Below are 15,785 nucleotides of genomic sequence, written 5' to 3' on the forward strand. Positions count from 1 at the left end.
GCAGGGCCTTGACTGTAGCTCTGCTCCATCTATGGGTTTGCCTGACCTGTACTTGGAGTTTCTTACAGTGCTTGTCTGTTCAGGGTCCTCAGTGCTCTCTGCCAGCAAACTTTCACTCTTCCACACTGGAATAATGAAAGCTGAAGGGTGGTAATGTTCACATCAATGTGAAAGTGGGTTAAATCACGTTTGGTAAATTAAAAAATGATCAATCTCACTCAGAGCTGGCAATGAGATAAGACTTAACTATGTATCAGCCAAGTGGGAAAAAGGAAAGAGCTGTTTACCCTCTAAGGCCTCTGTTAATGGCATCTGCCCAGAGAAGGGACATTCATCAAAGACATGTGGCTATCCTTTTGTTTCAGTTTTCCTTCCTCAAGACTGTTGCAATTAGCATTTCTTAATGCAGCTCAGCTGAAACTGCCACTAATACAATCCGAAGTTGCTAACTACAATGTCATTGTGCACCGTAACGAATGTTTGCTTAAAGATCAATAGGTGAGGCCAGTGTTAATTGTTAAATTAAACATAAACATTGTCAAAACACATCCATCGTTATTCTTCCACCTGATGACATGAACCTGGAGATCCCTTGGTGACCTTAGATTCAGGCTGTGTGACCTTCAGGTGGTTTGCATCAGATTATCCTTACCTTATGCAAACTTAGTGTTTTAATTGATCATTTTAGAATACAGCAGATTGCAAAACTCACACAGTCTCAGGAGGTTTTTCTTTGAGAAACATTCTCTGAGGGGGTAAAAACATCTGTAGGTCACCTGGGAACATTTGTAGGGTACAGGGAAACCTGGAGTTAAATATGTCATGCCTTTTATGACAGCATCCATTTCTAACCTGCCTTGATTATCTGCTGGACTCGCCAGAGCCAAGAAGGTGTTGCAGAACAGGGTGTTTCAGGTGACAATTTTCAGGTGCTTTGTTGACTGGTAAGATTCAGTTCCTACTATTTAAGTATGGGAAGAGTCCTGCCCTGCTCCATCTTCTTACTGTGCTGCTCCTGTCAGGCAAGCAGAGCTTGCTGGAGGCTGCACAGAGCCTAAAATAATTACTTCAACATGCATTATCTGTCATATGCATCTTAGGATGTTAAACTCATTGAAGAATTTGAAGGGCTGCTCTGAGTCATCGAGTTTGGTTCTTCATATTATGAGGAACAAAACTGCATAGGTTTAATTTGTTTATCAAACACCATCTTAAAACTATTGAATTTTTTTTTGGTCCCAAACACGCTGGTGGGGTCTGTTGTAGAGCCCCTTTCCTCTCTGAGTTAAAAGATTCCCTCTAATTTCCAGCCTTGATTTATTCAGAGCCAGTTCCTGCCTATTTGTTCTTGTGCCAGCATTTCAGCTTATATAGCTCTTATCCCTCCCTAGTGCTTACCCCCCCGATGCATTTCTGGAGAGCAGGCCTATCTCTTCCCAGCCTTCATGTTATTAGGCTGAACAAGCCCTGCTCTTTCAGTCTTCTTTCATAAAATAGGTTCTCCATTCTCCCCAGTCACCCCAGTAACCGCGTCAGTCTGAATCTTAAACATGGGTAACCACAACTCTCCCACTTAAGTTTTCCTTCATGCCTCCTGCAACAATATTAACATTACTATAGTTCTGCAATAAAATGGATATATTCTAGGATTGTGGTCCTTCTGTTCACAGACAGGTTGCATAGTGGCCCATCTTCATTCCCTAAGCTTTTAACAGAGTCTTTCACTATGTCTGTCTTTCAAGCTGAAGAGTCCATGGTTTAAGGCAGAAACTTCTGTTATTGGTCCCAATGTGCATTGACTTTGTATTTCACAGTACCCAAACTGTGTAAGTTGATCCGAATCAACAACGTTCCCAAATTTTCTATCAGCATCATGTTTCTTTAGTTCAAGCAACTGCATAACCACCTTCCAGTGCTCATTTCTTCCTCCCAAGTCACCTTCCATCCTTGTTCCTTTGCCCACTCTTTGCCCCATGACAGACCACTAGTTCTAATCCTCATCTTCTCCATTGTCATCACAAATTCCCTTTACAGAAAAATGCAGTCAATTCTTTGGAGGAACCCAGGTAGCTGGGGCATCACACTGTTCTTGACTTTTGCTCAGTGAAAGCTCTCCAAGGAGCTCAGCACAATCCCTCTCTCACAAACCCATCTTGCATTTATCCCATTTTTCACATGCCTTCACGTGTTCAGTTATTTTAAAAGCTGCTCTAAAGCACTACACAGTGTTGAGGTACAGCCAGGAGTTTCCCTAATCACTTTTCAACAGCTGCTCCATCCTGTATTACAGGTACCGTGTTTGCTACTTTCCAGTCAAATGCTCAGGGCAGAGTACTCAGGCTTTGAACAGTTTATTGAGAATCTCTGCTACAGGGATGGTGATTTCATGTGTCAGTTCCTTCTCTCCCCTGGGGCCGATCTGATCCTTACAGGCTTGAACACATGAAGCACTTGGAGTTCTGCATATTGCACATGACCCTCTCCAGTTCTATCCACTCATTCCCATGAACCATCTCCATCCCTAGGGAAAGACGAGGCAGTGTCCCTTCAATGTCTGGATGACACGTACTAATCCCTAACCCATGTTTATTGTGCAGGAGTCTCAGTCATTCTTTTTCTTCTCATTTCTATGGCTAGTGAGCTTTTTATTGTCTCTTTTCCTTACTGTACAAGGTCCTCTCAGTTTCATGCTCCAACTTAAGGCCTTCATCTCCTAACCTTTAAGACAAGGTGACTTTACCTGAACTACTCCTTCTTCCATTGCTACCATATTCTGTTTCAGGGGAGATTTAGATTTGCTATCAGGAAAAATTTCTTCCTGGAAAGGGTTGTCAGGCATTGGAACAGGCTGCCCAGGGCAGTGGTGGAGTCACCATCCCTGGAGGTGTTTAGAAGACATGTAGATGAGGTTCTTAGGGACACGGGTTAGTGCCGGTATTGGGTTAATGGCTGGACTCAATGATCTTGAGGGTGTCTTCCAACCAAAATGATTCTATGGTTCTGTTTCACTCCATATACCCTTTTCAAAACTGTTATTTATCTGCTCAGGTCTAAATCCCTGCCTGACAAGTTTTTCTCTCTGCTGAACAATGCAAATTTCAGAGAACTTCTATACTTTATTTTAAAGAATTCCTCAGCATTTCAATGTCCAAACCCTTGAGTTGTCCTGCCCTACTAATTTCACCTGCTCTAGACACCAGCATGAGTTACTGCTGGCCATGAAAAACAGTTTGGGGACCCTCTCTTTGCCTTTCTCACAGGAGGGCTGAAACCATTAATAGTGTTAATGTTTGCTAATTAGCTGCTTGGTTAAGGGCAAGATGAATCCTGAATGGTTTTACACACAAGCTGTCTTCCCAGCTCTAGGCAGCTTTGCAGTAACAGGGAATGTGTGAAGCTTTGTCCATCCAAGATCTGATATACAGCCTGCTGCTTTTTATAGTCACTGGTTGAAGCCTAGAGAACATGCCAAGCGCTGGTTGAGATTTTGAACCCAGGTTAACAGGTAACAACTCTTCTGCGCCGTGATCATCCCATAGATCAAATTGTCTGCCTGTATGATTGACGCTACACATGTCTCTCTCTAAGTCTGCGCTGGCACGACTGAACTGTTATCGGCGTTACACAGAAATAAGTTGCCTTCTGATGGGATTCTTGAGTGGAGCACTGCGTAAACCCTGCAGTTTTAATTTGCTGGAAGGAAGAATACCACTTTGATATTCACCCTCACTTCTGTCAAACAAGATCTGTACTCTGATCTGCCATGACTGCAATTTTATGACTTCAGAAATACACGGTCACACAGCAGCGAGGACGTGTTTTTGCTAAAGTCAACAAACCCAACATGATACTGTTTACGATTTCCTGTTATTTTTCACTGTGTTGTGAAGGCTGTTTGGTCCTCTCTTAATAAATACATGTATTCACATTACACAGATTCGAGATTTGATAATTACGTAGACACATGCAAGTCTCAAGTATAGCAGAATCCACAATAAAACAGTATTAATAAACAGTGAAATTCCATCAAGATATGAAGGACATGCTGAGCTAGAATTAAGAGGACAGTGCTAAAAAATTAAAACAGCCTTCTTACATCCTGTTCTTCCTGAAAAACCTAACAACAAAGCAAGGGATGGAAAGAGATAGAAATCTACACAATTCAGCTTCTCCATACCATTAATTATGGCAGTTAGAAGAATCAAGCGCTTTGGACAGATTTTGTCCGGATTCAGGAAAGCGCTTTAACTTGGGTTTAAGTTTACCCTCTGTTTGGAAAGTACTTAAGTATAGGCTTAACTTTGAGCAGACGTTTAAGTCCCCTTGACTTTAACATGTGCTCAAGTGGTACCTACAAAGGAAACATTTTCCTGAAGCGGGAGACCATCTTGGCTTAGGCACGGGATTAGCCGTCAAGAGATGGGGATTTGTTCCCGGCTCTACCCTTGGCCATTGAAGGGGTGAGCTCGGGCAAACTACATCCCTTTTCTGGGCTTCAGCTTCACCACCTGTAAAATGGAACTAACTGTACTGCCCTTTGCAAAATTCTCCAATGTTGGTGCATGAAAAGTACTTTATTTAAGAAGTAGACATTTGTATCACTATGCTCAGGGCTTTTTTGCACCATCCTTTCAAACAACTGGTGCTGGCAACTGCTGGACAATGAGGGACCAAGGCTGCACATCTTGCTTATCCTTCCCTGTTAATTTAGAATAAAGGCTGACTATATTGGCTGATTTCCACTTTTTATGCACCTCTTAGAGACACCTACCTTTCTTTTTTTTGTTGTTTTAGCATTAAAAAAATCCATTGAAGTTAATGGGTTATTAAGTTGTTGGATGCATTTTACACCTTCATATGTGAAGTGAGTTTGGATTTTCATTAGTTAGAGCTAACACCAATTTTCAATAAAATATTAACCAAACACACACAGAAATAGTTCATGTGGATCTATCCACTACTTCAATAAAATTAATAGACTTAGATATTTACTCTTGCCCCAGCAGTAATATTTTCCTACATTACATTTCAAACAATGAAATGACACTAAATTCATTTAAAACAAATTTATATTATTGTTATTTTAAACAATTCTTAATTCAATTTCAGTGTTTGGCATGCAAAGTTTGAAAATATCAATATTATTGTTTAATGTAAAAAAATAATAATAATTCAGCTACAAATTATTAGCATATGCAAGCTTCCCAAATGACTTCCAGGGCTGGTATTTACACTAAACTGAAAATGAGCAAAACCAGCCAGATGTAACTGGTGCCATACAGAGAATGGGGCTGCTGAGATTCAAGGAACAACAAAAAAAGGGCATTCAGCCCCAATTTCAGTCCTTTCACCTGCGCTTGGTGGTAGCTCATCCAGGGAAGTGTCACCATGGGTTTGCTGTGGCTGAACTGAAGAGAAAAGAGAGGGACATGAAGATGAAGAGACATGGGGAAACGACCCATACATTGCTCAGTGTGCAGCTTTTGGGGGTATATTTGTCGCCTCTAAATACGTGGCAAATAGCACCATTTCCCTCACAGATGGGGAAACCGAGGCACCGCAGCTCTTCAGACCATGGAGGACATGAAATATGGCCATGTGGGTGGGGGACATGAGCCCCCGCCATTGCAACTTGTCCTTCCAGGCACAGCCCAGCCCTCACCACCCTGTCCCCGCCAAGGTCAGCATAGCTTCTTGGACAACAAGGTCTGTCCCTGGTGAGGAAAAGCCCCAGCCAAGGGTCCATCCTCCACCATACAGCTGTGGTGAAGCCTCCCCACAGGGCCAGGGGGCGGCAGCAGCCATTTTGTGTGTGCTGCTCCCTGCTGTGTCTTCCCATCATGGCAGGCCCTGAAGGGACAGTACCTGGAGGGCAGCAGTATTATTACTTAGTAATAGAATCATAGAATCATTCTGGTTGGAAGATACCCTCAAGATCATCGAGTCCAACCGTAACCTAAATGTAGCACTAGACCATGTCCCTAAGAAGTTTGTCTACACACCTTTTAAACCCCTCCAGGGTTGGTGACTCCACCACTGCCCTGGGCAGCCTGTTCCAATGCCCGACAACCCTTTCCATGAAGAAATATTTCCTAATATCCAATCTGAACCTTCTCTGGCATGTATATATTGTATATTATAATATAATAGCCTACATTGTTATACCTCTAATATATTATTCTAATATTTAGATTAGCACATATGCTGCAGAGGGACCATGGTTGTCCAACACTTCAGAGGGGTGGCCTCTACCCAGCCGTATCCTTAAAGGAAATCAGATGCCTGGTGGTATCTTAGCCTCCCCGTGGTCTTGTTGGGAAAAAAGGCTATTTTGATCCTTTGGGCCAACTATTTTGGCTGAAGAAGAGGAAGCGGAATGTAAGTTAGAGGAGGATAAAATAACCCCTGGTTCATTTGAGCTGCTGGGAGGATGGTGACATTTGCAGAAATGTGGGGCTGATTTCTAGCACTTTCACCTCATGCATGACTGGTTGGGTTAGCCGGCCAGCATCACCCCCTAACACGGGTGTTGCTGAACCATGTGCTTGCTGTCCCATGGCCAGCACAATCTGTGGGGTCCAACCTCTCCACACATGGGGTTCAATGCCACCTCATGGGGAAGCAGTGTTAACACCATAAAGGTGAATCCCACTTTGGACAAACTGCCTTTGAAACAACAGATGTTTCAAAGCTTGTAAGCCATGTGGAGAGTCAAGGTGCTCACAACGTGTCCCTGAACACTCCACCAAGAGGAAGAAGATGCTCTATCACTTGAAATCAAGCTGCTCCCTGAAAATTGCCAGGACGGCTCTTGCCAGGCTCTCCTGCTAGCAACAAAACATTGATGGAGCCTGGGGATGCCTGCAGCAAACCAGTGATCCAAGGCAACCTTTGTGGAAATCACAAAGTATATTTAGATTTGTTCTTTACCTGCTAACACGGTCCTTTAAAGCCTTTTTAAAAGAGAAGAAGCTGCCATTTGAGGATGCGTTCCCCACGTTCAGTGCACAGAGGAGCTTTGATTCAGAGTAAAACAAGCAGCTAGAAGAGTGTGGGGGTATTTAACTAATTATATGTTTGTTAAATTTGTGTTTTAAAACAATGCTGCTTGTCTCCTCCCTTCGCAGAGTGCCAGTTCACTGGAGTGTTTCCCATGGGTTGGCAATTAGGTGTAATTAGGTCTTGCGATTTCCACATTTGTCTTCATGTCACAAAGTTCTCGACTAAAAATGCTCATTTTGATGGTGGGCGTTTTCTAATTGCTTACAGCCTGCAGCAGTAATAGAAACCATTGGCAGCTGCAGCACCTGAGCTTACTGTTGGATCCAGGCATTACTCTCTGCTCAACTTTTCAGGAGGATTTTGCAGCTCCAGAAGTCTCAGCCAGTACTTTATCTGGTGAAGATTTATTGAAATCAGGGACAGGGGACTTGGACCTGCCTGCTGGCTGACACGGCAAATAATCTAGTAATTTGGGAGGTGGGTAGGAAATTAAAGCCCAAGTTTAATAGCTGCTAAAAATTTAGAGAGGAGAAATTGAGCTATTTTTTTTTTCCCCCCAGAAAGACATGTCAGTGTTAAAATGCTATTTTACAAACCTTTTAGAATTCAGGTCTGTTACTGATATTACCTCAGTCCTGCACAAGGCATTTTTGTGCAGTTTTGTAGAAAGCACCAGTCTGCTGTGAATTTCCAAGCTGCATAGGACAAGAAGAAATAGGATTAGGATGCAAAGGAAAATCTCTGCAGAGTGAGAACTGTGAAGTGGTGAACTAGGCTGGTGGTGGTACAATTTCTTCTAAGCTGGAGATCTTTAAGAACAGGTTAAGTGACATAAATAGCAGGAGTGATTTTGGTTTTGTTGGGTACTGGATTGGGAGATGGACTAAATAGTTTTCTAAAGGCCATTCGAGCTTTATTCTTTGGTTTTATGAGTAACACGGGTCTTTCTCAACGCACCATTGTAGATATTGTCTCACTGTGTGTGCATTTGTCACGTAAGTCTTACGGGCACCAGTTCCCTCTCCTGGCTGGGTCTTCTAAGCTCTTAAATGCATTCCCCTGAAGAGTGCACAGCAGAAGGGTGCATTTGACAAGCACAATTGAAGATAAGCAGCCCTGAGGAGTTTTAGGACATTGAAGAAAGAAAATAATCTTCTGGTTTCTTCTTTGCACAAAAAAAAGATTTAAAATAACCCCATCCCCTCTGGACTGCAGGAAGAGACACTCTAAACCAGATAATCTCCAGCTCTTAGACTGAACATTTTCTCTGTTGATCTCAAAGATCTTCGCTAAGGAGGTCGGCAGTGCGGTCCCGTTTTGTTGATGCACACAGATGTGCAGATCTGAGTTGTGGCCACACTTCCAGGTAAGCAGAGGTGGGAGCTGGTTTATTTTTTCTGCAAATGCAGGCTGTGCTCACCCCTTCTTGCGGATGGAGAGCACGGCACCTCCAGCCTGGGCATCTGTGTGGCCAGACCAGCTGGGCCCCAGCAGAGCTAAGCTTGCCATGTCTAAGTCCATCAGCAGACGCCATAAGACCAGCTCTTTCTGAGCACACTGCAGATGCTTTGTGCCTCGCCGACTGCTTGGCAACACAGACAAGAAGCATGCGTGAGTCACAAGATATAATTGTTACTCTCCTTCCTCTTCCTCACCGTGCTGTACAGATGTAGTCCTAGCAACTGGCTTATGTTCACCCCACAGGTCATAGGGTGGAGTAGAAGTAGAGCTAAAGGCACCATTCAGTTGTTCTGATGCATTCCAGGTGTGTGTCTTTGCCTGGAGCAAGCACATTTATGGATGACACATGTGGTTGTGCAAATTCCACCTGCAGAGACTGCAGCTCTTTGTCTTGTCAATGCTGCTGTGACAAAGCTGTTCCCTATCATGCCCTTTTATTACAAATTTGCTCCAACACTGGCTCTGTGCTTTTCGGAAACTCCACAGTCTTGGATTTAGAACTGACAACAGAGAAGAAGCACAGAAAAACTGTATTTATGCACAGGGATAACACCTAAAAATTCAAAGTCTGGTGGTCCTGATATCACATGAGACTTAATTTGTTTCTTCAGTCAAGCTTTGGGAAAAACAAACAAACAAACTAAAAACTACCTAGTTTATTTTTGTCTGGAACCGCAGGGCAGATGAGTTTTCCAGAAGGAATAGAAGGCTGCCATCGATTTTATTATTGAGTCAGTTTTAATGAGTCACAGTATTTTTGGAAGGCTTTTAAGATTACTGTAAAGTGCTTAGTTACAGTGTCTACAGGTGCCAAGGCAGGAAAGGAAATAACAAAGAAATGCACAGCAGCTGTATTGCTACGCTTCCCCTCAGAACTGGGATCAGCGGAACAACACACATGGAAAAAGCAGAAGAAAATAGGAGAAGATGTAAGAGATGACAGAAGTCAGCATGGTCATCTGCTAAAGCAAAATGCATTTTATTTAAGGAACTGTCCAATGCTCCTTAGCTGCAAGTTGGAAAGGGCCGCTGACAGACTCTGCATTGCCAGACGTTCGGTGAATCGCGTGTTTTGCCTTTCAAGCTGTCCTTTGGTTGTAAGTCATTTGCTCCCATAGCTGCCAAGCTCTGCCACTGCCATCCTGTGTTGAATGAAACTGTGGAAACATCTCATTTAGCAGATAAGAGAAGGGAAGGCAGAGAAGAGGGAAAAGAGGTGTTAGGAAGAGAATATTTATTTTATTGTGACTTGAACAGACTCAGCTGTACCATTCTGAAATACACAGGGTACAATTTGCAGAGAGCTCACAGAGGTGCTCTGTGTTACGCGGCAAAAAAATACTCAGTGTTTTCTACCAAAAAGTACATTCTAAAGATCTGGGAATGGAAAAAAAAAACCCAACCAACCAAACAAACAAAAAACAGCCTCAAAAATACAGAGCTAGAGAAAAAGCTTCCAGTTACCCTATAATGCAGCAACTAGATTTTCAGATACTTCCCATGATGATTGGACTCAGAGTTAGGTAGAAGGAGCAACCATGATTTCAGCGAGCGAGCTCTGAGCAGGATCCATTACACATGCACCCGCCTGCCTTTGCTTCGGCATAGCGAGTGACTGCACAGCTGGAGACTTGCATATGCAAATACCAGTTTGTACATGCAGATAGCTGCGCACAGCCCAGAAATCAATTCTGACTTCGGAGACCCATTTTCACCCTCCTCCTGTCGTTCCCCACCCCCTTCACCAGCTGAGGACAGGCAGAATGTTCTCCAGGCTGCATCAGCATCGCAAAGGGTCATCGCCAACTTCACAGCATCTTCTGGCGTCCTCAGCGCCTGCATCGCTCACCCTGGAGATGCCACATAGCAACCTGGGCACCAGCCACCCCCATGTTTCCACACAAACACGTATGAGAGAGGCAGGGAGAGCAAAGGAAACCGTTTATTGTCTGTGGTGGAGTGGAGTCGCAGCGGATCCAGTCTTGTGTCTGCTCTTCATGCGTGACTGGCATGAGTCCCACCGCTAAGTCCTTGGCTGCCGGCCAAGCATGGAGTGGCAGGCACCTGTCCCTGCTGGGCGACCTGGCGACCCCGACTTGCCCTAACGGTTAGTTCTTTTCTAACATCACGTCTACTCGAATTTACCTCAGGATTTCCCCCCTCCGGGTGCCAAGGAGCTTGGCTGATGCCAACTGCTTCACCATGGATAAAGCAAGGAGCGTTCCCAAGCTGCACCCAGGCACCCTTGAAGCATTCAGCTGTACCCTCCTCGCTGAAACAGATGGGGCCCATCAAGGTGTTAGTGCCCTCCACCACATCAGCAAAACACCCCAGCACTGGGACAAAGTAAAGAGAGAAAAACAGACCTCAGCGGGTGCTCCCTCTTGGCTGTGTTTAAAATGCAGTTTGAGATGTGCTGAGGATCAGGCCTGGCTATGTGCTCCCACGTTGAGGGTGACAATGGGCCTGAGATGTCCCCTCAAATCCTTCACACAAGACCATAATCTCCGTACCCAGGGAATTTCAACTCCCAGTGCTTTGAGCTGCAGTTTGGTTCACTTTCTTTGGGAAGCCCATTCCAGCATTCCCTGCCTTCTCTTCTATGCTTGCAGCAGCACCTTGCGCATACAGATCAAAAAGGTTTCACAAGAGGCTCTGCTGCAAAGGAGGACAAGGAATTTCATTTCACAAGAGAGGCAACAGAGACCAGCAAGGAAGGTGTGGGTTGGTTTGCATTTTCCCGAAGTTTAGGGTAGAGATAAGACTAGGACATAGATGTCCTTATTCTGCTGCCTGTTTCTTACATAAAACTCTACTCTCTTCAGCGTTACAAATGCAAGTGGAAATATTTTGAAACCGTGGAGAATTTTTGAGTGATCTTCCATTATTTCAGCTTCGTTTATAGTCTCTTGTCCCAATATAGGCACATTTCGCATATCCTTCTGAAGAAAAAGAACAGAAGCTTTTGCTTTCTGACAAATGATCTGCACTGGAAATTGGCAAGTTCTGTGCGCCTTGTTCTCAATTTTAATGACATGAAGTTCCGGAGGTAGAAAGAATGACAAATGGGGTTGAAGAGACCTTATTTTATACGGTTAGCCTTTGCCAATAAACATGGAGCTATATTGTGTGCAAGAGAAGCTGCCTGCTCTGGGATGAAGAAGAGAAGGTGGCTGAAGGCAAAGCATCCCAGATCTACCTCCTCGTGCCAGGCACTTGGTGGCTCTGCAGCCGCCTTTCTCCTCAAGCAACCAGGGCCTGCAGGTTTCTTCTGTCTGTCCTGTTTCCCCTGACCACAGATCTTCATGGCCCAAACAGTAGCTACAGGCTGGAAGCTTCACCTCAGCAGGCTCCGCCAAAAAAGAAATAACATGGGGAAAACTAAAGATGCAAATCCTCTCTCTTAGAAATCAATGCTCATTTTGTATTTAAGTTCAAAGAGGTGCAGAAGGCAGCAAAACCAAGGCTGGAAAATAGAAAGAACTGAGCAAAAAGTTCTTTGTGTTAGAACCACAGACCAAGACTGAGGTCAGTAATATTCTCAGGTCTGCTCATCTGTAAAAACAGGCTAAAACCAGCCTCACAGCAGCGAGATGAAGGAAAAGCCATCATTTAGGGCAGTGGCAACTCGTTAACCCAAATGACCTGCATCTCTGGCGAGCACTGAACCAAGCACTTGTGAATTTACCTCCACTGCCCAATAAACTGTCGCTGCCCAGCTTCTCTAATTAAAATAGTCCTGGATTTGCAGGACCTACCCAGAGAATAAACTGGAATTTATCAGATTAGCTAAGCCAGATCATACGTAGAGCATACAGCCTGGCCAACAGCCTACTTTGGACCAGATTAACCAGCTAAAATAATTGGGGATTTTTGCAAAGTCTGCCCCTAAAGGCTAGCATTAAAGAAATGCACCAAAGGCTGAGCGTATATTGCAGCCCATTTCTTTTTACCCTATTTAGTCCTTAGCTTGATGTTCTTCAGCAATTGCTGGGAATCAGCTTTTTGTCTTTAACCAGCTAGTGAGAAAAATCCTCTTTCTGCAGCTCCTTCAGGTGAGCTGTGTCGGTGGGAACTGGTGGATCTCTATCTAAAAGGGTATTTAATGTTTTTAATGTATTCCTACATCAAAAATCTGTTGTTCCCCTTATTCCTGTGCTTTGGTGCCTGCTTTGTCAACCTTGTGTAACGGGGAATGATTAGTGGGGAGTTTGTGGGCTGATGTCTGAGCCAGAGCAGAGCTGCATCTTGTCCTGATCAAGTCAAATGTACTTGCTGGGAAAGGATGAGGAGATAAGTGAGTCTTGCAGCCTGAAAAGGACAGAGGCCAGGGGGATGCAGAATGCCCTGGGGCCTACATGTAAAACAGGGTCTTTCTCTTGCTCTCAAGGAAAATGTGCATCTCTTCACCTGCTCTCACCGAGTTATGTGCATGGGAGCCGGCAGTGACATTCTGGCAGATGTTTCGAGTAACACGGACTTCATCACCCTCAGGCAAAAAGGGTTTCGCTGCCAGCGCCAAAGAACTGCAGCCATGGGGAGGAGCAGGAGGAGGAGCAGAGCCAGGAGACACCTGAGAGCTGGATTTCCCACTCCTGTTCTCTGTTCTCACCCTCCCCCAGCAGCCTCTGCCCAAGCCAAGCAGACCTCAGAGCCATGGACATCTTGTTCCCCTCTGTGGGAGCAAACACCCACTTGGCTCATGCCTGGAGCTGGCCTTGGGCATCCTCAGTGCTGCTCTGGACATATACACAGCCACTTCAGAGGGGAATCAAGCCTGAAATCTTTTAGGACACTTCTGTGAGGCTCTGCTTTTCAGCACCACTGGTTTCAACCTTTTCTTTTTTCCTTAGACATTTACTGGGGTTTTTTTACTACACAGAAGCCGTTTTTAACAAAATGTGTAAAACATCCTAAACCCAGGAATGTCATATTCTACTGACATCAGCTGTAAGATGTACCAGCATCTGCTCACCTCGGCACACCCAACACGGGAATATAAAATAGCAGGTGCCAAGTGGGGAAATACGGTTCTGCTGTCCTGAGCCAGTGCTGGTCTGGAGTCCGTGTCCCTGAACAGTGAGACTATAGAAAAAAGGATAAGTCATTAAAGGACAGAAGAATACCTTCTCCCCCTAGTTTTGAATTGGTCGAGGACGCTAGGAGCTTTCTGTTTTGTTATAATTTGCAAAGAGGAAAAGAAACCTGACAGTCTTTTCACACAAGAGAACTGCAGCTTCATCACAGCTGTGACTGGTTTGATCAGTGGCTCATATCTCCACATCTTTGCCTGTCCCATAATTCACTCCTACTTCTCTTAATACTCTGGACTGTACTGGTTTGAACCAAAAAACAAGGAAAATCCCTCTCTAACCAACTGAAAGCAAATTTCCTTTCTCACAAGCCCACATCCATCCTAGCTCAAAGCAGCAGGCTTCTTTCAGCCACTGCATTTGCAAAACCCAGCCCTGCATGCACAAGCCATCTCCTCTTCTGCACCCGTAATAACCACCCACAACAATTCTACACTTCCAGGGTAAGGTAAAGGAATCCATTGCTTACTGCTGGATAGAGGAGGTGACCACAGGATTACCACGAGGCGAGCAAACCAAATGCTAACCAACCTCCAAATGAACCTTTACATACCCCAAACCAGGGCGTGCATCTGTTTTTTGGGCAGAGGAACAGCTGCCACAGCAGGAGAGAACAGCTCAGACCCAGCATTCAGTCTTGGCTGCAACAACCTGGCTCTTGGATTTCCACATGTGAAATTCCTACTCATGTAAATGAGGGAGCTCCATATACCGAATAACGGCAAAACACGGTACAAATCCGAGCAGTGAGGTGTTTCTCCTGGGTGCTCAGAGCACACTCAGTTTTATTTGTGCTCTTACTAAGGAGTATTCAGAGGGCTCGTTAATTTTTCACCAAAGTTAGCGTTTCACCCTTTTTTTCTAGAAGCATGTCCAGAAGCTGACCTAAGACACCTGCACAGGGGATATTACATAACAATGGATATTGTGTGTATAGTTTATGTAAAAACACTTAATCGTACAGCTGCTTCCCTCCCCTACACCCTCGGCAAAATTTTCCTTCCATCTCGTATTTAAATACCTGGTATTTGATCATTTCACAGGCTTGGCAAAACAAGCACAATGGAGGCAATGTTTGCTCAGATCTATTTTTGTGTGTTATGTGTGCGCGTGAATTTTTGGCAGAATCAGTGTTTGCAAGAAGCAGATAAAACTTTTCTGTTCAAGAACCACTGACAGCCAGGAATTGCTGCCTGCCAGCAAATCTCTGCTTACCGAGGGAGATCATGTCATTGTTAGCCAGGTAGAGGGGCTGGAGACAGAGATCTAGAGAGCTTCCTTGTTAGGCTATAAATGAAACAGTTGTTTAGCAATTGAAGACAGTTTTCTCTGTGTGTGAGCCCACTTTAAGATAAAATCCAAACTTGGTTTGCCCTGCTTATACAGCACAGATGCATCCTGGAAGCTGCATAACCCCAGTGATATTTTATTCACATCACACTCCAAGGAGCTCACTGACTGGAATTCAATAGAAACTGTTCTCTGTGTGAAAGTAATTTCAGAAAGTAATCTAGTTTATGGAAATGAAAGGCATCAAAACACAAAAAACACTGTTTCTGTACAAGTGCTTTGCTTCAAATATTTGACATGGAAATTTATATAATCCCTCTGGGGCACATGGGTTTCACGAGTGTTAACATCTTTTGAAATGAATTTCACAAATGTTTATTTGGAATACCAGGCATACAAATAATTTAGAATATCAAGGCATCTTGTTGAATCAGTCTTAATGATACAGATCTCAGATGGCTGCGAAGGTTAAAAGGTATGAATTTTAATTGGGTGTATGGAAGATGTCATTTTCAATCATTGCACTGCATTGCCAAAGCTATCACTTTCCAATTCTAAGCTTCCCGCTACCTCCTCCTTGACTCCTTCTGTTACTTAAAGACCAAAATGAAACATTTTTCACATTTTATTTGTGTTCTGGGCATGTATTAAATACAGAGTCTCATTGCCTATCTTGGTTTATACAGGACCCCATCACTGATGTATTGCAGCGCTTCTCAAGCAATAAACAGATTGACTTTTTCCAGACAGATAGTGGTATATTGTCAATCCAGTTCTATAAAAAGTTAAATGATTAAAGGCAAACAGTGTCAAGGCCATCTACAGCACAAACGGTTGCCAAGACTCTGGTCAAAGTCAGATTTTATGGCTGCATTTTCTCTCCCCTGTTCCCATGATGGGAACAACATGGTATAAATCAGAAGTGAAATTATTTTGCCA

The sequence above is a fragment of the Columba livia genome, chromosome 5, assembly GCF_036013475.1.
Source record: "Columba livia isolate bColLiv1 breed racing homer chromosome 5, bColLiv1.pat.W.v2, whole genome shotgun sequence".
Taxonomy (NCBI): domain Eukaryota; kingdom Metazoa; phylum Chordata; class Aves; order Columbiformes; family Columbidae; genus Columba; species Columba livia.